This window comes from Apium graveolens, chromosome 6 (assembly GCF_009905375.1).
Source record: "Apium graveolens cultivar Ventura chromosome 6, ASM990537v1, whole genome shotgun sequence".
Taxonomy (NCBI): domain Eukaryota; kingdom Viridiplantae; phylum Streptophyta; class Magnoliopsida; order Apiales; family Apiaceae; genus Apium; species Apium graveolens.
In genome coordinates this window covers 188,745,690-188,768,907 of record NC_133652.1, presented here as the reverse complement: position 1 = coordinate 188,768,907, position 23,218 = coordinate 188,745,690, and the positions used below count along the sequence as shown (strand labels likewise).

General features: G+C 38.9%; 1 non-coding gene across 1 annotated transcript; it reads right to left on the bottom strand.

Annotated features, from left to right (window-relative positions):
- Positions 1-2,760: 2,760 nt before the first annotated feature.
- Positions 2,761-2,867, bottom strand: LOC141669456 (small nucleolar RNA R71). The gene has a single exon (XR_012553741.1). It is a non-coding gene; the product is annotated as a small nucleolar RNA R71 (small nucleolar RNA).
- Positions 2,868-23,218: the final 20,351 nt, after the last annotated feature.

Below are 23,218 nucleotides of genomic sequence, written 5' to 3'. Positions count from 1 at the left end.
TGGGATGTGCTGGTGGGTTGAATATCAGGGTAAACAGATCTGTAAGTGTGAGGATCAGCATTTACCAGGATCTGTTTTACAGACTGAGGTATCTGTAAGGGTCTAACCACCTTTTTCTTAAGGTCAGCATTTACCAAGTCATTAAACGCCCGTTTTGCAAGTTTAAAGGGTTGAAATAAAGAACTGGCTGGTTGAGGTTCATTAGCATAGCAAAAAGTATATATGAGCTGACAGAATCTAGCAAAGTATACTACATTCCTATCCTCTGTCATCCTATCACCTATAAAGCCTAGCACAATACTTGCAAAATCAAAATGAGTTTGGTGAATAATAGCATACCCGATGTGCTGACTCATAATAGGAATGACATCGAAGTTGGAACACTTGTTGCTGAATGCTTTAGTGATGCAGTCGAAGAAAAAGCTCCATTCCTTTATGATATATGCTCTTTTCAATTGTCCAAGCTTGGCCAAACTCTTCTAATACCCCAAATTGGCCATGAGCTGCTGTAGAACGGGTTCCTCCGGTGTTGAGAAAACGCAGCCTTCTGGTAAGTGTAGAGCTTTACGAACTGCTCCAGGAGTTACCACATGCTCAACATCATTTACTTCGAAAATAATGCTTGGAGTACTAATAAGTGGCATTTTATACCACTTAGAACGTCTTAAAATGGCTTAAATTGGTGTCTTGAAATCAAGTATTTTGTGTATTTGATGCGTTTTTCTAGTGTTTATGCATTTCAGGGTATTAGTTGCATTTCGGGGGAGGAATCATCAAGAATAAGCCTTGGCATGTGTTCACCATTGCGAGAGGAAAGGAATGGGCAGATTACGGCAAAGAAACGGAGCAAACCTGGATTTTTTCCAGTAGAGGCCTGTGCGCCCGCGCAGCAATGCTGAGCTGCCGCGCAGCAACCTGCGCGCCCGTGCAGCTATGCTGAGCGGCCGCGCAGGGTCGGGGAAAAAGATAAATTATTTTAGACTTCTACTTCTGTTTGGCTTCCAACTTCTATGTAATCTGAGTTTTATGGGACTATTATATAGGTAGATTTGAGACGTTTTCACAGAGGGTATTAAGGGGATTATGTTTTAGATTGTGTTTTATGCAAGAAGCGAAGGAGATAAGGAAGAAGACCGATTTAGCACACCGCAACGAAGAGGAAGCATATTTTCTTGTGATTCTTGTTTCGTTGTAACGTTGGATGCTAGTTTTCTTGCTTTGACTTATTTACTCTTGTGACGTACTCTATTTTAATATAATTAGTTTAGTTATTATTTTCTTGTGTTTGTTTATCATGATTTCATATGAACCCATGATGGCGATAAGTTCTATTATGGGCTAATCGTGATCATGGGGTTGCAACGGATTTATTATGGAATTCTTTAGTTAATTGTTTAATACTTTAGTGTGGGATAATTGCATGATATCTAGTATTGGTTGTGCGTATTCGTCTTATGTGCGTCGCGAACATATAAGATAGGGTGTTAATCTCTTGTGAAGCGACGGTGGATCTTGAGATTTAGAACTTGCCATGCTAGCATAGGTTCATGTACGTTGTGCATGATTAGTGGGTAACTCTAACAGTTTTATTTGCCCTATGTAATCAAAAGGAATAACTTGAGCTTAAATCGTTGTGTTGTCAATTTCTGTAGACATATAGGAACTCAACATAATTGATGACTATTCAACTTCTATCTTAATTGTGGATGCTTGGTAGAATGGTGTTAGTACAATGAAAGTTGGCTTTTATCAGTTTCGTGTTATTCGATTAATATCATCACTGTCACATGCTAAAGGTAATAACAATGGCTATAGAAGGAAGTAATAATGAAGTTGTGATCTCATGAGTGTTTTATTATTGATAAATTGAAGTGTTAGTTAAGTGGTTAATTAAGTAGTTAATTATAGTTAATATTTAATCAACAATTTTAAGTGTTATTATCTTAACATTGAGAAGTAATCATACATTGGTGAGTGAGTTTAATTAGACAATAATTTAGTCTGAGTCTCTGAGGGAACGAACTAGAAAATATTCTATATTACTTGCGAACGCGTATACTTGCGTGAATATTAGTGCGTGTTTTCGCCCTAACAAGTTTTTGGCACCGCTGCCGGGGACTCGGCGTATTTGTTTAGTTTATGTACTTACCATCATTGGTCATTAGGACTCAGTGATTAGGACGTAGTAGTTACTTACTCTTTTCGGTTGTGTTTCAGGTACTTTAGCAAGCGTTTATGCAAACTCGTTCTCGTGCTCGCAAGAGGACTTTAGATACAGCTGAGGAGACAGACGAAGTTCTTGATATTCCGGAGAAGTTAGATTTTGAGGATTCGGATTCAGGAACTGAGCAGAAAGAACCAGTAAACATGGGAGATCGTATTGTTCAAGCTGATCCAGCTCTTATGGATTTTTCTCGGCCTAAAATTGATGACATTCAGTCAAGCATCCTTCATCCGGCTATTCAAGCTAACACCTTTGAAATCAAGCCGGGCACTATTCAGATGGTGCAGAATTCTGTTTCTTTTGGAGGAGCGGCAACTGAAGACCCCAACATGCACATAAGGAATTTTGTCGAGATCTGCAGCACTTTTAAGTATAATGGCGTGACTGATGAGGCTATCAAGTTGAGGCTTTTCCCATTCTCACTGAGGGATAAGGCTAAAGACTGGTTACATTCTGAACCAGCTGGGTCCATCACTACGTGGCAAGATCTTGCGCAAAAGTTTCTGGTGAAGTTTTATCCAATGGCAAAGACTGCTGCTATGAGGAGTGCTCTTACTCAGTTTGCGCAGCAACCTACAGAATCTATGTGCGAGGCTTGGGAACGCTACAAGGAAATGTTGAGAAAATGTCCACATCATGGAATGCCGGATTGGATGGTGATCACTGGTTTCTATAATGGTTTGGGGGCCCAATCTCGGCCCATGCTCGATGCAGCAGCTGGAGGAGCCTTATGGGCTAAAAGCTATACTGAGGCGTATAATCTTATAGAGACGATGGCTGCAAATGAGCATCAAAACCCAACTCAGAGGATGATGTCAGGCAAGGTAGCAGGTATTCTGGAAGTTGATGCAGCCACCGCTATTGCAGCCCAGCTCCAAGCGCTATCAATGAAGGTTGATTCTCTGGCTACGTATGGAGTTAATCAAATAGCTATGGTTTGTGAGCTTTGTGCAGGTTCTCATGCTACGGATCAGTGTTCTCTTGTCAACGAATCTGTTCAGTATGTGAATAATTATCAGCGACAACAGTAGCCTGTGCCAGCGACCTATCATCCTAATAACAGAAATCATCCAAATTTCAGCTGGGGGAATAATCAGAATGCTATTCAGCCACCATATCAGCAAGGAGTGAGTAAACAGTTTAACCCACCTGGATTCCAGCAACCACAGCAGTATGCTATAAGGCAATCATATCCTCAACAGGGAAGTACAGCTGCACCCACTAGTGCTGATTTTGAGGAACTTAAGCTGTTGTGCAAGAGTCAGGCGGTTTCTATCAAGACCTTGGAAAATCAAATCGGTCAATTAGCCAATGCAGTGCTCAATCGTCAACCTGGCACTCTTCCCAGTGACACGGAAGTACCAGGTAGGAAGGAAGGTAAAGAGCAAGTCAAGGCTATTACCTTAAGGTCTGGAAAAGTGGCTGATGCTGAAAAGGCAAAAGAAGTAGAAGCTGAAATTAGAGGTGAAGAATCTAAGCAAAAGGAGAAAGCGGCGGAACCAAGGAAGACTACTGTTGAACACACTCTGCCTGAGGCTAATACAGGGGAGAAACAGCTCTATCCTCCACCACCTTTTCCTAAGAGATTGCAGCAACAAAAGCTGGATAGACAGTTCGGGAAGTTTCTGGAGGTGTTCAAGAAACTTCACATCAATATACCTTTCGCTGAGGCTCTGGAACAAATGTCTAGTTATGCGAAGTTTATGAAGACTATTCTTGTAAGGAAGGTGAAATTGGATGACCTTGAAACCGTTGCTCTCACGGAAGAATGCAGCGCTGTTCTGCAGCAAAAGTTACCACCAAAACTGAAAGATCCAGGAAGCTTCACCATTCCTTGCACCATTGGCAATCTAACTTTTGACAAGCGCCTTTGTGATTTGGGAGCAAGCATTAATCTGATGCCGTTGTCGATCTTTAAAAAGCTGGATCTGCCTAATCCAAAACCCACATACATGTCGCTACAATTGGCTGACCGTTCCATTACTTACCCAAGGGGCATAGTTGAGGATGTGCTCGTCAAGGTGGATAAGCTCTTCTTTCCAGCAGATTTTGTTATTCTGGATTTTGAGGAAGATAAGAAGATTCCCATAATCTTGGGAAGGCCTTTCTTGGCTACTGGCCGTACCTTGATAGATGTGCAAAAAGGTGAACTTACTATGCGGGTCCAAGATCAGGATGTGACCTTCAACGTATTCAAGGCAATGAAATTCCCTACAGAAGATGAGGAGTGCTTAAAAGTGGATGTGATTGATTCTGCGGTTACTTCGGAACTCGATCACATGCTAATGTCTGATGTATTGGAAAAGGCCTTAGTGGGGGATTTTGACAGCGATGATGAAGATAGCAACGAGCAATTACAATATCTGAATGCTTCTCCCTGGAAGCGAAAGCTGGACATACCATTTGAATATCTTGGTACTTCTGACCTCAAGAACGCTGAAGGGAAGCTCAAACCATCAATAAAGGAAACACCTACCTTGGAGCTCAAGCCATTACCTGAACACTTGAGGTATGCTTTTTTAGGTGATTCATCTACGTTACCTGTTATTATTTCATCTGACCTTTCAGGTAGTGAGGAAGACAAGCTCTTAAGGATTTTGAGAGAATTCAAATCGGCTATAGGATGGACCATAGCAGACATCAAGGGGATAAGTCCTTCATATTGTATGCATACAATTCTGCTAGAGGAAGGTAGTAAGCCAACTGTGGAACAGCAGCGAAGACTGAATCCCATCATGAAGGAGGTGGTAAAGAAAGAAATTCTGAAATGGCTAGATGCAGGCATCATTTATCCTATTTCTGACAGCTCGTGGGTGAGCCCCGTACAATGTGTACCTAAGAAGGGAGGTATCACTGTGGTCGCAAATGAAAAGAATGAGCTCATCCCTACTCGAACAGTTACAGGATGGAGAGTATGCATGGATTATAGAAAATTGAACAAAGCCACAAGGAAGGATCACTTCCCCCTTCCATTTATTGATCAAATGCTTGACAGATTGGCGGGTCATGAGTATTTTTGTCTTCTGGATGGTTATTCCGGGTATAATCAGATTTGTATTGCACCAGAGGATCAGGAAAAGACTACCTTCACTTGTCCATTTGGCACATTTGCTTTTCGCAGAGTTTCGTTTGGGTTATGTGGCGCCCCGGCCACTTTTCAGAGATGTATGATGGCTATATTCTCTGACATGATTGGAAATAACGTCGAAGTGTTCATGGATGACTTCTCCGTCTTTGGACACTCATATGATGAATGTTTGAATAATCTGTGCGCCGTACTCAAAAGATGCGTGGAAACTAATTTGGTGCTTAATTGGGAGAAATGTCATTTTATGGTGCGTGAAGGCATTATCCTTGGGCATAAGGTCTCTAGCAAGGGTCTGGAGGTGGACAAGGCCAAGGTGGGAGTCATTGAAAATCTTCCCCCACCTAATTCTGTGAAAGGAATCCGTAGTTTTCTTGGTCATGCGGGTTTTTATCGGCGATTCATCAAGGACTTTTCAAAGATATCTAAGTCGTTGTGCAATTTGCTTGAGAAAGATGTGCCTTTCAAATTTGATGATGAATGTTTGGCAGCATTCGAGACTCTCAAGGAGAGTTTGATCACTGCACCAGTTATTACAGCACCAGATTGGACAGAACCGTTTGAGATGATGTGTGATGCGAGTGATTATGCGGTAGGTGCAGTTCTGGGACAACGCAAGAAAAATCTCTTCCATGTGGTGTACTATGCAAGTAAGACTTTAAATGGTGCCCAATTGAACTACACCACTACTGAGAAGGAGCTTTTGGCTATAATCTTTGGCTTTGAGAAATTTCGATCTTATCTGCTTGGTACGAAAGTAACAGTATTCACTAATCATGCAGCTATTCGCTATCTGGTTTCTAAGAAGGATTCGAAGCCGAGACTCATTCGTTGGGTGCTTTTACTTCAGGAATTTGAGTTAGAGATCAAAGATAGAAAAGGTACTGAGAATCAAGTAGCTGACCATCTCTCTAGGTTGGAGAATCCCGATTCTACTTCACAAGATAGGACGTTAATCAATGAATCTTTTCCGGATGAGCAGTTGTTTGCAATTCAGGAGGAAGAACCATGGTTTGCAGATATTGTAAACTATCTCGTCAGCAATATAATGCCTCTTAATTTGACATCCGCTCAAAAGAAGAAGTTTCTGCATGAGGTGAAGTGGTATATGTGGGATGAACCATATTTGTTTAGACAGGGAGCTGACCAGATCATCAGGAGATGTATCCCGTTCTGTGAGACGGAGGGGATATTACGAGACTGCCATTCCACGGTTTATGGTGGACACTATGGAGGTGAGAAGACGACAGCTCGTATTCTGCAAGTAGGTTTTTTCTGGCCTACTTTGTTCAAGGATGCTCATCAGTTTGTTTTAAGGTGTGATCGTTGCCAAAGAGTGGGAAATTTGTCAAGGAAGGATGAGATGCCATTAAATGTGATGCTTGAAGTCGAGGTCTTTGATGTGTGGGGAATCGATTTCATGGGGCCTTTTATCACGTCTTGCAATAATTAGTACATCTTGCTGGCAGTCGATTATGTCTCAAAATGGGTCGAAGTTAAAGCTTTACCGACAAATGCTGCAAAGGCAGTGCTAAATTTTCTTCATAAGCAAATTTTCACAAGGTTTGGAACACCTCGGGTAATCATAAGTGATGAAGGATCGCATTTTTGCAACCGTAAGTTCACTTCTATGATGCAGCGTTATAATGTGAATCATCGAGTAGCTACTGCCTATCATCCGCAAACAAATGGTCAAGCGGAAGTGTCTAACAGAGAGATAAAGCGTATTCTAGAGAAGGTTGTTTGTCCGTCAAGGAAGGATTGGTCTTTAAAGCTCGATGAAGCTGTTTGGGCTTATAGAACAGCATACAAAACTCCACTTGGGATGTCACCGTTTCAGTTGGTGTACGGTAAGGGATGTCATCTACCGGCGGAGCTTGAGCATAAGGCCTACTGGGCATTGAAGAAATTGAACCTAGATTTAGATGCAGCTGGTAAGAAAAGAATGCTTCAGCTTAATGAACTTGATGAATTTCGAATTCAAGCGTACGAGAATAACAAAATGTATAAGGAAAAGGTGAAGAGGTGGCACGATAGGAAGCTACATCCTAAATTATTTGTGCCAGGGCAACAAGTTCTTTTATTCAACTCTCGGCTCCGACTTTTTCCTGGGAAGTTGAAATCAAGGTGGTCTGGACCTTTTATTGTCAAAACTGTGTTTCCACATGGAGCGGTGGAAATTTTTGAGAATGATTCGGACCAAGCATTCAAGGTTAATGGTCAGCGGTTAAAGCACTACTATGGGGATATGGCAAACCGAGAGGTGGTTAGTGCCATTTTGTTGACTACTTGAGAAAGGTACGGAACGTCAAGCTAATGACGAAAAAGAAGCGCTGCGTGGGAGGCAACCCATGAATTGTTGTTACAGGAACCCTTAGAAGTTAATAACCTATCCAAAAACACAAAAAAAATCAGAAAACAGGGGCTAAAATTTTTTTTTTCCAGAGACCCTCTGCGCGCCCGCGCAGCTATGCTGAGCGGTCGCGCAGGGGTCGAGTTCCAGAAAATTTTTTACAGTTCAGAAAAAAAAAACAAACAAAAACACAAAAACAGTTTTAGCCCATAAACCCACGAATTGTTCCCACTACCCCATCATTTTATCCCTTAATTCCCAAACCCTAATCTAATCCACACCCTATATATACATACACCTATCCTACATATCTCCCGCAAAACTTCCTACACTTAAACCCTCTCACAAACATCAAAAATCAGTTCTTACACACTTTTATTCACGAATCAATGGCACCCAAGAGAGCACGCACTATTGACAGCAGCAGCACAATTCCTACTGCTGATTCATCGAGGGGTACTGCTGCAAGGCCTCGGTTAACTGACAGAGTTGCGGAGGAGGAGTACACTAGGCTGTTGGGGAAGCCGATTCTGAAGGAGAAGGGGTTTTTACCATCAGGGAGGGATGGTGAGTTGTTGCCCATGATTGCAGAGAAGGGGTGGATAGCTTTTTGTGAGTCACCCGAAGCAGTACCGATGAGCGTTGTTCGCGAGTTCTACGCGAACGCGAAGGCTGAAAAGAATGGGTTTTCTGTAGTCCGTGGGCTGACGGTTGATTATCATCCTGCGGCGATTCGCCGTGTAATTGGACAGCGAGAGAGGAAGCCCGAGGAGGAGAACTGGAATGAAAAGACTGCTGAGGATTTTGACTTGGATTTGATTTGTGCGACTCTCTATCGACCGGGCACAGTTTGGACCCGCAGTACAGGCAATAATGAGTATCGTCACTTTCCGGCGATCGCCATGAACAGGTATGCCCGTGCATGGAATGCATTTATTTGTGCTAATATTTTGCCTTCTTCGCATGCACACGAGGTCACGGTTGAGAGAGCACAGCTGTTGTGGGGAATTCTGAATGAGGAGTACTATGTGGACCTTGGTGAGTTTATCTATCAAGGAATTCTGAAGTTTTTGAGGGGAGCAAAGCATATGAACATCCCTTATGCATCTACGGTTACGAAGCTATGCCGAGCAGTGGGAGTGAACTGGACGGCTCATGAGCAGTTGTAGTTGCCAGCCGCTCTGATTGATTCTGGCACTCTGAATGGGATGCAGGAGTGGACCGCTGGTGAGCCTGAGGAGCATGGGCTGGGTTATCATCTTCCAGGAGGGCGTCCAGCACGAGGTGCTACTATGGCTAGGCCAGGGCGTGGTGAGGCTGGTTCTTCAAGAGCCCAGGAGGGTGCTGAGATGGGTGATGCCCAGTATAGGAGGCTTTCACGGCGGATGGATGCCATGTATGAGACGCAGAGCAGGTTTGCTCAGGAGCTCACCCTTGCGTTAGGGACTGCTTTTCGAGGCCTTGGAGCTGATATCCAGTGGCCAGTTTTTGGTGAGGACTCTGCATACCCACCGCCTGATACTCCACCCACTGAGGGTGATGATGATGATGACTCCGAGTAGGTATACCCTGTGTTCCTTTCTACTACTTTCACTGAGGACAGTGAAGATTTTTAGTTTGGGGGTGGTAGTTAAGAAATATTGTGTGTGTGTCATTTAGTTGCATATTCATGATAGTTTAGTTCATATAGTTGCATAATTTATGCCATTTAGTTTTTTTTTATGAATGTCATGTAGCTCATGCATTTACCATGATCCCTTTTGCAATAAGTTATCGACTGAATTGTGATATTGATGCGAGTGTAGTGATAGCATTAAAGTGATATTAAGTTTTGTAGGTTGATATGCATGCTAGAAATAATTGTAAGTCCACTAAGTCTTAAAGAATGCGTAAGGGCTAGATTGTTGTTATGATTTGGTTGTTTTCAAGGTCAATCTACTTATTATGCTTAGAATTCGATTATAGGTTCTTAGTGATAAAGACATGAAAAAAGAAAAAATTTTGGAGAAAAAAATATGGAAGTTTTGCTAGTTGTGGCTAGGCGTCAAATGGCTAGTAGCCGGCTCGCATATGTTGCGAGTAGTCTAGGGTTGAGCAAGATGGAGCGAAACGCACTTGCTCAGAAGTTATTAAAAAAAAAATTTTTTTTTTGCATAATTGATCAAGAGTGGGCTCTTTGGTATTCGAGTTATTAAGTTCTTAAGGGACTTTGTGCCTAGTGACCTAAGGCTTTTAGAGTCTGGGATCCGCTAACCTAACGCTCGTTACATGGATACCATTGTATAAGTCTTTTGTGGACCTCACTCATTGCACGGTCAAATAAGCATTTGAGTTGTAAATAAAAAGCACGATTCCGTAGTAAGCTCCAGAGTTCTTGTAGTGTTGTATATCACTTTGTGCCTAGAATTTTTATTCTTTGTATAATCGTAGGATTGCCTTGAGGATAGTCTAGTCATAGTAATTGGTCTAGTTCCGAAGCATATCTGTTAAGCATTTGCACACACCACGTTTCTGGCTGTATGTCCGTTTGCATGAGTTTATTGATCTTTAGTTGTCTAACTGCATTCGTTGAGATGTGACAATTTGGTTGGTTAATTGTAGTAAGGGGGATCGTTGCATTTTCATATAGATTGCATTCATGCATATTTTTATTTGTTTTTGAGTCTGTGACGCTTGAGGACAAACATCGATTTAAGTTTGGGGGTGTGATAAGTGGCATTTTATACCACTTAGAACGTCTTAAAATGGCTTAAATTGGTGTCTTGAAATCAAGTATTTTGTGTATTTGATGCGTTTTTCTAGTGTTTATGCATTTCAGGGTATTAGTTGCATTTCGGGGGAGGAATCATCAAGAATAAGCCTTGGCATGTGTTCACCATTGCGAGAGGAAAGGATTGGGCAGATTACGGCGAAGAAACGGAGCAAACCTGGATTTTTTCCAGTAGAGGCCTGCGCGCTCGCGCAGCAATGCTGAGCTGCCGCGCAGCAACCTGCGCGCCCGCGCAGCTATGCTGAGCGGCCGCGCAGGGTCGGGGAAAAAGATAAATTATTTTAGACTTCTACTTCTGTTTGGCTTCCAACTTCTATGTAATCTGAGTTTTATGGGACTATTATATAGGTAGATTTGAGACGTTTTCACAGAGGGTATTAAGGGGATTATATTTTAGATTGTGTTTTACGCAAGAAGCGAAGGAGATAAGGAAGAAGACCGATTTAGCACACCGCAACGAAGAGGAAGCATATTTTCTTGTGATTCTTGTTTCGTTGTAACGTTGGATGCTAGTTTTCTTGCTTTGACTTATTTACTCTTGTGACGTACTCTGTTTTAATATAATTAGTTTAGTTATTATTTTCTTGTGTTTGTTTATCATGATTTCATATGAACCCATGATGGCGATAAGTTCTATTATGGGCTAATCGTGATCATGGGGTTGCAACGGATTTATTATGGAATTCTTTAGTTAATTGTTTAATACTTTAGTGTGTGATGATTGCATGATATCTAGTATTGGTTGTGCGTATTCGTCTTATGTGCGTCGCGAACATATAAGATAGGGTGTTAATCTCTTGTGAAGCGACGGTGGATCTTGAGATTTAGAACTTGCCATGCTAGCATAGGTTCATGTACGTTGTGCATGATTAGTGGGTAACTCTAACAGTTTTATTTGCCCTATATAATCAAAAGGAATAACTTGAGCTTAAATCGTTGTGTTGTCAATTTCTGTAGACATATAGGAACTCAACATAATTGATGACTATTCAACTTCTATCTTAATTGTGGATGCTTGGTAGAATGGTATTAGTACAATGAAAGTTGGCTTTTATCAGTTTCGTGTTATTCGATTAATATCATCACTGTCACATGCTAAAGGTAATAACAATGGCTATAGAAGGAAGTAATAATGAAGTTGTGATCTCATGAGTGTTTTATTATTGATAAATTGAAGTGTTAGTTAAGTGGTTAATTAAGTAGTTAATTATAGTTAATATTTAATCAACAATTTTAAGTGTTATTATCTTAACATTGAGAAGTAATCATACATTGGTGAGTGAGTTTAATTAAACAATAATTTAGTCTGAGTCTCTGAGGGAACGAACTAGAAAATATTCTATATTACTTGTGAATGCGTATACTTGCGTGAATATTAGTGCGTGTTTTCGCCCTAACAAGTACCAGTAGCACCACCATTATCAAAATGCCCAGTCCGCTAGAATGTCAGGACTTGTTGGCTGGAAATGACTTGAGGCTGGGTTAATGCATACCCAATCTCATTGTGTGCTAGAAGATCTTGCACAAAGTGCAAATCAGATGGAGCTTCATCATGGTTTAAGATTACAGCATAGTTGTTGGGTACAAACTTGGCTCCATCTATAATCAAATCCTTAGGTGCCATGAGAAAAAGTGAGAAATAAGATTGCCTGTAAGGTGTTTGATAAACTGTCTGTAAGAAAAAAAATGCCAGGAGATGAGAGAGAATAGAAGTAAGAGAGATAAAGTTTGAAAGTAAATAAAAGATTTTACAATCGTCTCTCTCTTTTACTTATACACGGTTGAAAAAGTAACCGTTGGACACCTGTCAGATATGCAGCAGTAAAAAATAATTTATGGGCACGGGAAAACAGTAATCATTACTTATCACATGCAGTTTTTCAAGGAAAAACCGTTCCACTTACCAAGTAATCCCATTAATTAAGGTAGTTCAGTTTTAATTTAAAATTTAAACTGTTCCCACTTAAAAAATTATTTTTACTGCGAGACCAATATTCTGTATAAATACACTAAGTGAGAGAATGACCAAAAAAAATAAATCAAGTAAACAGGTACTGCCACGTCAGAGTCAAAACTTAATTTGTATCAGATATAAAAACGGTCATCAGAATATGGGTAAATCAGGATTTAAAAATGCATCAGAATTTCAAACAACTCAGAGACAAAATCTTGCAAAAATATAAAATTTCATTAATATATTGAGAAAATACATTCATGAAATTGAAATTACAGCACAAAAGTACAAGATTGTCCTAAGCTACAAATCCTATTTCTTCTTCCTACTTTCAACAAAAAGAATTGCGAGACGAATGATTCGCTCCTGCTGTCGAAGAGCTTTCAACCGTTCTTCTTCAAGTCGCTCAACATGGCGATGGTAATCCATATAGAAGAACAAGAGGTCTGTAAGAACCTCTAGGGGAACAGAGTCCCAAACCTCATCAGAAATGGCAGTAACATGCCATTCCTGCTGCCATTCTGGACAGCTCATGGTGAGAGAGAAAGTATCATAGTTCAGAGCTAAGTTGTAATTTACCATGATTGTGATGAGTGAAAAAGAAATGAATTTGAGAGTTTGAGTGTAAATGAGAGATGTACTAGCTGGAATGAAGTGTTGGTTTATATAGGCAATAGAATGCCAGGAGACGCAAGGAAAATTTAATGCTTACAGGTAGAAATAATTCTACCTCGTCTCCCTAGACTGAGGAGAATAAAAACAATCATTGGAAGTGTAAAACAGGGTTTAATGCGCACAAGAAACAAGTAAACATTACTGGGCATGGACGTGTACCACTAACCCTAATTGTAGTGACTGTTAATATCTCACCCAAACATATTCTGATGTAAAATAGGACTGTTTCAGATTTTAACCATAAATAAGTCAAGTAAAGAATCAAAATTTAATATCAGAACTTAACAGTCATCAGAACATGATTCCTTAACTCGAAAAATGAATGTCTATTTCTGTAATTCTTCACACAAATTCTGATTTCGGTTCTTCATAACTTAATCATCAGAACTTCCATCATAACTTGACCTCAGAATTTATGCAATCTGACACATAAACTGTTCATTTAAAATAACATTGATCACCACAGTAATTTTTATCATTCATATGGAGTGTAAGTGTGTGCATTAAGCTAAATATCAGACAAAGAGTAAAGTCTGATTCACTTCAGTACATCTTAGAAATAAGGCATAACTAAGAACTTTACTTAAAATCTGTCATTATTCTGAAGCCTACTATTGAATGAGTTCATGCATGAGTCCACCTCAACTGTTTTGTGCTTATTTTATGCATCTTTTGAAATTCCATTTTACAGTGACTTCTCAGTGTAAGTGAGTCACGACTGCTTATCAGAATTTATGCTATTATCAGAGTATTTCTCCAGTAATCATAGAGTGTGAAAAGTCACTAAAAAAATAATTATTTGCTTTTCTGATGCATATTACTTAATATCAGCAATGCACTTGGGTCGTCCCTTCCACATTTTTACTCTAGATCTCAAAGGAGTACCTGATTTTTATTCCTTGTTCTTTTCCTTTTTCTTTTGATAAGTGAGGTTTATCAGCACTTAGTACATTCAGCAGATTTACTAACATCAGAACTTAACAGATGAGAAGCATTATTCTAGTTTTTTACTTAGTAATAAGATAGACAAAGTAAACTTAACTAAGCTCAATATCAGAATTTGCTTGTGTCAATAGATTTCCACATAAATAATTACTTCTAACATGGGATCTCTAGTATATTAAAGACTACTAGGTCAGCATCTAGCACAGTTATCCTCATAGGATTGAATAGTCACAGAATCAGTCATATCACTATCAGAGTTTAGAAATTCACATCAGACAACAATCAGTACTTAAGCAATTTTCAATTAAGCACAGAATACACAAAGATAGTAATATCTGTAAATACTGATCATAAAGTCTGATGCTGCAGAACAAAAGCTAAGCAGATTTAGAGAAGGAACCGGAAACCATTCCAAGTTCATTTACCAATCTTGTAAAAGTAGCTTCACATAGTGGTTTTGTGAAGATATCTGCTAGTTGTTGATCTGTTGGAACAAAGTGCAATTCCACTGTAACTTCATCCACATGTTCCCTTATAAAGTGGTACCTAATGCTGATGTGCTTTGTCATTGAGTGTTGAACTTGATTACCTGTCATAGCAATATCACTTTGATTATCACAGTAAATAGGGATTTTAAAATATGTTAACCCATAATCCAGTAACTGATTCTTCATCCAAAGAATCTGTGCACAACATCTTCCTGCAGTAATGTACTCTACTTCTGCAGTTGATGTGGAGATTGACTTTTGTTTCTTGCTAAACCAAGAAACCAATCTGCCTCCAAGAAATTGGCAGCTTCCACTTGTGCTTTTCCTGTCAATTTTGCAACCTGCAAAATCTGCATCGGAGTAACCTATTAGTTTAAAATCTGATTCTCCGGGATACCACAATCCCAGATCAGCTGTTCCCTTAAGATACTTGAAGATTCTTTTCACAGCTGTTAAGTGAGGTTCTCTTGGATCTGCTTGAAATCTTGCACAAAGACAGGTAGCATACATGATATCAGGTCTACTAGCAGTTAGATAGAGTAAAGAGCCAATCATACCTCTGTAATCAGTAATATCTACTGATTTACCAGTATCCTTATCCAATTTTGTTGTAGTGGTCATGGGAGTGGATGCACTTGAACAATCTTGCATTCCAAATTTCTTCAGCAAGTTTCTGGTGTACTTGGTTTGATAAATAAAAGTGCCTTCTTTATTCTGCTTGACTTGAAGGCCCAAAAAATAGCTGAGTTCCCCCATCATACTCATTTGATATCTTGACTGCATCAGTTTGGAAAACTTTTTGCAAAGTCTGTCATTTATAGAACCAAAGATGATATCATCAACATATATCTGAACCAGAAGTAAGTCCTTTCCATGGTTGAGGTAGAACAGTGTTTTGTCTATAGTTCCTCTGTTAAATCCACTTTCCAGAAGAAACTGAGCTAAAGTCTCATACCATGCTCTTGGAGCTTGCTTAGGGCCATAAAGTGCTTTATCAAGCCTGTTGACATGATTTGGATATTTAGGATCTACAAAGCTCGGAGGTTGTTCAACATACACTTCCTCTTCCAATTCTCCATTGAGAAAAGCACTTTTCACATCCATTTGAAAGACAGTAAACTTTTTGTGAGCAGCATAAGCCAAAAATATCCTTATGGTTTCCAATCTAGCAACTGGTGCAAATGTTTCATCATAATCAATTCCCTCCTGTTGAGAATATCCTTTTGCAACCAACCTTGCTTTATTCGTTGTAATTATGCCATCACTATCAGTTTTGTTTCTGAATACCCACTTTGTACCAACAACAGATCTGTTCTTTGGTCTTGGCACTAGGGTCCAGATTTTGTTTCTTTCAAATTCATTTAACTCTTCCTGCATTGCTTGCACCCAATCAGCATCTTGAAGAGCTTCTTCCACTTTCTTTGGTTCAGTCTGAGAGAGAAAGGAATTATAAGGACATTCGTTTGAAGTAGCTGTTCTAGTTCTGACACCTGCATCAGGATTTCCAATAATTAAATCAGGTGTCTGTGATTTAGTCCACTTCCTTGCAGATGGAAGTTTTTCTCTAGAACTGGATGCTCCCCCATGATCCATGCCATCTTCATAAACATCTTCTGATGCTTCCCCTAAAACTATGCTCTCTGAGTTGGATCCTTCAGTATTTAAGTTTTCAGAGCTATCAGAACTTGACTTATCAGAACTTGATGAATCAGAACTTGAAGAGCCAGTTGTATGTTCTGATGCTTCTTGAGATGTGGTTGTATCTTCAGTATGCTCCCCCTGCACAGGTGCATCCTCTTTTGACGTAGTCACCACAGTTTCAATGACATCAGAGTTTAATCCATCAGAGTTTGCAGTATCAGGACTTAGACTGTCAGGGTTTTCAGTATCATAATTTAATTCTTCATTTTCGAATCTCAGCTAACCATGATCATTGAAATCTTCAAGTCCAGTAATCTTCTTATCATCAAAAGAGATATTGATAGATTCCATGACCATCCTTGTTCTCAAGTTGTAGACTCTGAAGGCTTTTGTGGAAAGTGGATATCCAACAAAGATTCCTTCATCAGCTTTTAGATCAAATTTGGATAGCTGTTCAGGGTGAGTCTTAAGAACAAAACACTTGCATCCAAATACATGAAAATACTTCAGATTTGGCTTCTTTTTCTTTACCATCTCATATGGTGTCTTTCCTTGCTTGTTAATGAGTGTTGCATTCTGAGTAAAACAAGCAGTCTGCACAGCTTCAACCCAAAAATAGGTTGGTAGCTTTGCTTCATCAAGCATAGTTCGTGCAGCTTCAATGAGAGTTCTATTCTTTCTTTCAACAACTCCATTTTGCTGTGGAGTTCCAGGAGCAGAAAATTCCTTCTTGATTCCATGGTCTTTGCAGAACTCTTCCATTGTAAAATTCTTGAACTCAGTGCCATTATCACTTCTTATTATTTTCACAGAGTCTTTAACCAATTTATCCAGTTGCTTGACATGATCAATCAAGATAGATGCAGTTTCACTTTTTGTGTGCAAGAAATACACCCATGTATATATGGTGAACTCATCCACTATGACCATAGCATATTTCTTCTTTGCAATAGACATGACATTTACTGGACCAAATAGATCAACATGTAGTAGGTGATAAGGTTCAAGAATTGATGATTCAGTCTTGCTCTTGAATGAAGATTTCCTTTGTTTAGCCTTCTAACAAGAATCACAAAGGCCAACAGGAGCAAATAATGACTTTGGCAGTCCTCTCACAAGATCTTTCTTGACTAATTCATTTATATTATTGAAATTTAAATGAGAGAGTTTTTTGTGCCAGTTCCAGCTTTTTTCAATTGATGCTCTACTCATCAAACAGATTGCAAAACCATCAGTATTTGTTGAAAACTTGGATTCATAAATGTTACCATGCCTGCATCCTTTCAGAACAACTTTGCCTGTAGATTTGCTTACAATTTCACAGTGTTCTTCAAAGAAATCCACATGATAACCTCTGTCACAGATTTGACTAACACTCAGTAGATTGTGTTTAAGTCCTGAGACCAGAGCTACTTCTTTAATGATGACATTCCCAAGATTGATATTGCCATATCCCAATGTTTTTCCAATGTTTCCATCTCCATAAGAAACACTTGGGCCAGCCTTCTCCACAAAATCTGATAGCAGGGCTTTATTTCCAGTCATATGTCCTGAACATCCACTGTCCAGAACTAGGATGTTTTTCCTGTTGCCCTGCAATCACAAAGACCACTAATGATTAGTTTTAAGGACCCATACTTGCTTGGATCCTTTGGCCTTATTAAGTTTGTTAACATTTGCAGCGGATTTAGCATCAGAGTTTATGTTAACATTTTTTTTATCAGAATTTACACTATCAGACTTTGAATCAGAATTTACACTAGAAGGAACAATGCTAACTTTCTTTAAAGAAGGTTTTATTTGATAATAATCATAGTACAAACTATGATATTTCTTACAAGTATAAATGGAATGCCATAAACTACCACAATGAAAACAAGGATTTTCTGGCTTATATCTAACAGACTGACTCTTAACTCCTGACTTTGAAGGTAAGGAGTTTATGTTCTTATTGTTCCTGCAAAAAGAAGCCAGATGGTTAGAACTTCCATAGTTATGACACGTTTTTCTAGGAGCATCAGGAACAGGCTTATAATCATTGCTTTTATTCACACCTTCCTTTCCATTCCTATTTTTCCTAGGTGATTTTACCTTGTTTGTATTCTTAACTTCTTTCAGCTTATGCTTAAGTTGCTTCTTTGTCATCAAGCCTACGTTTACTTCAGTTGTCTTTTCCTGTTTTAGTTTGTCAGAAGTTAATTCCTTTGTAACTTCTGATTTCTCAGTTTCAGACTTTACAGCTACAAACTTAACAGGTTTTAACTTTGGCTTTTGTTTAGCAACTATAAGCTTAATCTCTTCAGTTCCTTTATCATTCTTATCATCTCCATAACCTAAGCCCTCTTTCCAGTTTCCACTGCTTAACAAATTCTGCGTTGTTCTGCCAGAGTTAGTCCAAGTCATGATAATCTCTCTTTCTTTTTCTAACTCAGTTTTTAGAGATTCATTCATTTTAAGTACTTCATCCCTAACATAGAAAGCATCATCTCTATCTTTCTGAGTTTGATGGAACATGACTAACTCTTTTTCTAAATAATCATTCCTCTTTTTACGAGCAAGATTTTCAGAAGTTAATCTTTCACATGTTAAAGTTTGATCTCTATAGCTAATGAACATGGTTTTAAGATATCTTCTCAACTCATTAATATCATCAGTATGAAAGGCATAAGTAGTTTGAGGTACCTTTAACTCGGCAGCTTCAGGACTGCTATCAGCATTTGCGATCAAGGCATAGTTCTTCTCACTTTCAGAATCTAAAGTGTCTGTCCAACTTTTCTTCTTTGTGACAAAAGCCTTGCCTTTGTCACTCTTCACTTTCATGCAATCAGGAGATATGTGGCCTTTCTCACCACAATTGTAGCATTTAACATTTGTGTAATCTCCTCTGTCAGACTTCCCTCCTTTGCCTTCAGATTTTCTGAAATTCTTCTCATCAGAACTTGCACCTTTCCTGGAAAACTTCTTTCCCTTCCTGAACTTCCTGTATGCAATCCTTGTGATTCCTTTCACCATAAGAGCACACAGCTTCATCATCTCTTCATCAGCATCCATCTCAGGCGAGCTTTCAGTTTCTGAGTCACCATCACTATCAGAACTTGATAACTCAGTATCAGACTTTGTGAAGAGCGCTTTACCCTTGCCTTTCCTTGAGGTAGCTGCCTTGGGGGATTCTTCTTCAGCCTTAAGAGCAACTGTTCTTGACTTTCCTCCTTTCCTCCTGCTTCTTTGTTCCATCTGAAGTTCATGAGTCTTGAGCATCCCATAGATTTCATCAAGAGTTGTTTCTTCAAGACTATAGTTGTCTCATATGATTGTGGCCTTTAAATCCCAGTTTTCAGGAAGAGCTAACAGGAATTTAAGGTTTGAATCTTCAAGATCATACTCCTTATCAACCAGTGACAAATCATTCAAGAGTTTGACAAATCTATCATATAAATCAGTCAATGACTCATTAGCCTTTGAGTCAAAGTGTTCATACTCTTGAGTGAGTATTGTCTTCCTGTTCTTCTTAATCGAATCAGTTCCCTGACATCTTGTTTCCAAGGCATCCCATATCTCCTTTGCAGTTTTACAGTTTATTACCCTGTTTGACATTACATTATCAATGGCACTATGCAGTAAGTGTCGTACCTTAGCATCCTTAGCAATCGATGCGATATCTTCAGCAGTGTAATCACTCTTCTCTTTTGGTACAGACTTTGCTGCTTCACCTGCAACTGCAATAGCGAGTTTTGTTGGATTGTGAGGTCCTTCCTTGATTCTATCAAGATATTCTGGATCTGTAGCTTACAGAAACATAGTCATCCTCACCTTCCATATGGGATATTCAGATGGTTTCAATATGGGAACTCTAATAGCCTCATATCGACTATGGATTTGTGTCTTTGGAGGTTCTTCAGTTTTGGTGGGCTTGTTTGGAGTTTCTACTTCAGACATGATTGTTTTTGGATCTTAAACTGTTTGTGTGTTAACAGATAGGCTCTGATACCACTTGTTAGGTCACACACACTGTAGAAGGGGGTTGAATACAGTGTATAGCACAATCAAATCGAATTCTAATAACACAAGTAACAGAAAATAGACTTTATTCAAAGCAATAAACTCTGTTACAATAAATAATATTCTCGATAATAATAACACTTTTAGTGTAAAACCCTATGTCTGTGTTTATATGTTAGATATATTTGATAATGTCATGGCTAATACAATTTATGTTTAGATTTCAGATCTTACTTAACAGGACAAATCAGTACTTAACTGTTGATCAGTACTTATACTGGAAGTCAGGACTTAAGGATATCAGTACTTATATTATCAGGAGATAATCATCAGAAGTTAGATATCATAACTTAAGTGCTGAAGGACGATCAGATAAGGACAGTAGCTGATTAAAGGAAAGAAGATCGAGATAAACATAAGAAGAGATATGCATGAAGAAGGAGTTCCGTGAAGAATGGAATACTTGGATGAAAAGATATCTGATTGATATATTTTAGGAAGCAGAATTATATTCCATATCAATTAGCGATTATCTTGTAACTGTGTAGTATATAAACACAGACATAGGGTTTACACTATAAGTGTTATCATATTCGAGAAGATTATTCATTGTAACCCTAGCAGCTCTCGTGATATTTGTTCATCACTGAGAGGTAACAGTTCCACACTATAACAGAATTTATTGTTTCAATAAAGTTTGTTTTCTGTTATGTAATATCGATTTGATTGTATTATACACTGTATTCACACCCCTCTACAGTGTGTGTGACCTAACAAGTGGTATCAGAGCCTATCTGTTAACACACATATAGTTAAAGATCCAAACACAATCATGCCGGACACAAAAACTCCAACTAAGCCTACCAAAACTGAGGAACCACCAAAGACACAAATTCAGAGTCGGTATGAGACCATCAGAGTTCCCATACTGAGACCATCTGAATATCCCATATGGAAGGTAAGGATGACCATGTTCCTGGAAGCAACAGATCCAGAATACCTTGATAGAATCAAGGAAGGGCCTCACAAACCAACCAAGCTCGCTGTTGCAGTTGCAGGTGAAGCAGCAAAGACCGTACCAAAGGAGAAGAGTGATTATACTGCTGAAGATATAACATCAATTGCTAAGGATGCTAAGGTACGACACTTACTGCATAGTGCCATTGATAATGTTATGTCAAACAGGGTAATCAACTGCAAGACTGCAAAGGAGATATGGGATGCTCTGAAAACAAGGTGTCAGGGAACTGACACAATTAAGAAGAACAGGAAGACAATACTCACTCAAGAGTATGAACATTTTGACTCAAGGACTAATGAGTCATTGAATGATTTGTATGATAGATTTGTCAAACTTTTGAATGATTTGTCATTGGTTGATAAAGAGTATGATCTTGAAGATTCAAACCTTAAATTCCTGTTAGCTCTTCCTGAATGCTGGGATTTGAAGGCAACGACAATAAGAGACAACTACAATCTTGATGAAACAACTCTTGATGAAATCTATGGAATGCTCAAGACTCATGAGCTTGAGATGGAACAAAGAAGCAAGAGGAAAGGAGGAAAGTCAAGGACAGTTGCTCTTAAGGCTGAAGAAGAATCCCCCAAAGCAGCTTCCTCAAGGAAAGACAAGGGTAAAGCTCTTGTCATAAAGTCTGAAACTGAGTCATCAAGTTCTGAAAGTGATGATGACTCAGATTCTGAAAGCTTGCCTGAGACTGATGCTGATGAGGAGATGATGAAGCTGTGTGATCTTATGGTGAAAGGAATCACAAAGATTGCATACAGGAAGTTCAGGAAGGGAAAGAAGTTTTCCAGGAAAGGCACAAGTTCTGACAAGAAGAATTTCAGAAGATCTGAAAGCCGAGGAAAGTCTGACAGAGGAGATTATACCAATGTTAAATGCTATAACTGTGGTGAGAAAGGCCACATATCTCCTGATTGCAAGAAGGCAAAGGGTGAAAAAGGCAAGGCTCTTATCACAAAGCGGAAATGCTGGATAGACACCTCAGAATCTGAAAGTGAGGAGAACTATGCATTGATGGCAAATGCTGATAAAGAAAGTGCTGAGAGCAGTTCTGAAGCTGCTGAAACAAAGGTACCTCAGACTACTTATGCTTTTCATACTGATGATATTAATGAGTTGAGAAGATATCTTAAAACCATGTTTGTTAGCTATAGAAATCAAACTTTAACATGTGAAGGATTAACTTCTGAAAATCTTGCTTTTAAGAAAAGAAATGATTTCTTAGAAAAAGAGTTAGTCATGTTCCATCAAACTCAGAAGGATAGAGATGATGCTTTTTATGTTAGGGATGAAGTACTAAAAATGAATGAATCTCTAAAAACTGAGTTAGAAAAGGAAAGAGAGATTATCAGGACTTGGACTAACTCTGGCAAAACAACTCAAAATTTGCTAAGTAGTGGAAACTAGAAAGAAGGCTTAGGTTATGGAGAAGATAAGAATGATAAAGGAACTGAAGAGATTAAGCCCGTTGTTAAGCAAAAGCCAAAGTTAAAACCTGTTAAGTTTGTAACTGTAAAGTCTGAAAATGAGAAATTAGAAGTTAAAGAGGAATCAACTTCTGACAAACTAAAACAGGAAAAGACAGCTGAAGTGAACATAGGCTTAATGACAAAGAAGCAGCTTAAGCATAAGTTGAAAGATGTCAAGAATGCAAACAAGGTAAAATCACCTAGGAAAAATAGGAATGGAAAGGAAGGTGTGAATAAAAGCAATGATTATAAACCTGTTCCTGATGCTCCTAGGAAAACATGTCATAACTGTGGAAGTTCTAACCATCTGGCTTCTTTTTGCAGGAAGAATAAGAATATTAACTCCTTACCTTCAAAATCAGGAGTTAAGAGTCAGTCTGTTAGATACAAACCACAAAATCCTTGTTTTCGTTGTGGTAGTTTATGGCATTCCATTTATACTTGTAAGGAATATCATAGTTTGTACTATGATTATTATCAAATAAAACCTTCTTTGAAGAAAGTTTCCATTGTTCCTTCTAGGGTAAATTCTGATTCAAAGTCTGATAGTGTAAGTTCTGATAAGAAAATTGTTAACATAAACTCTGA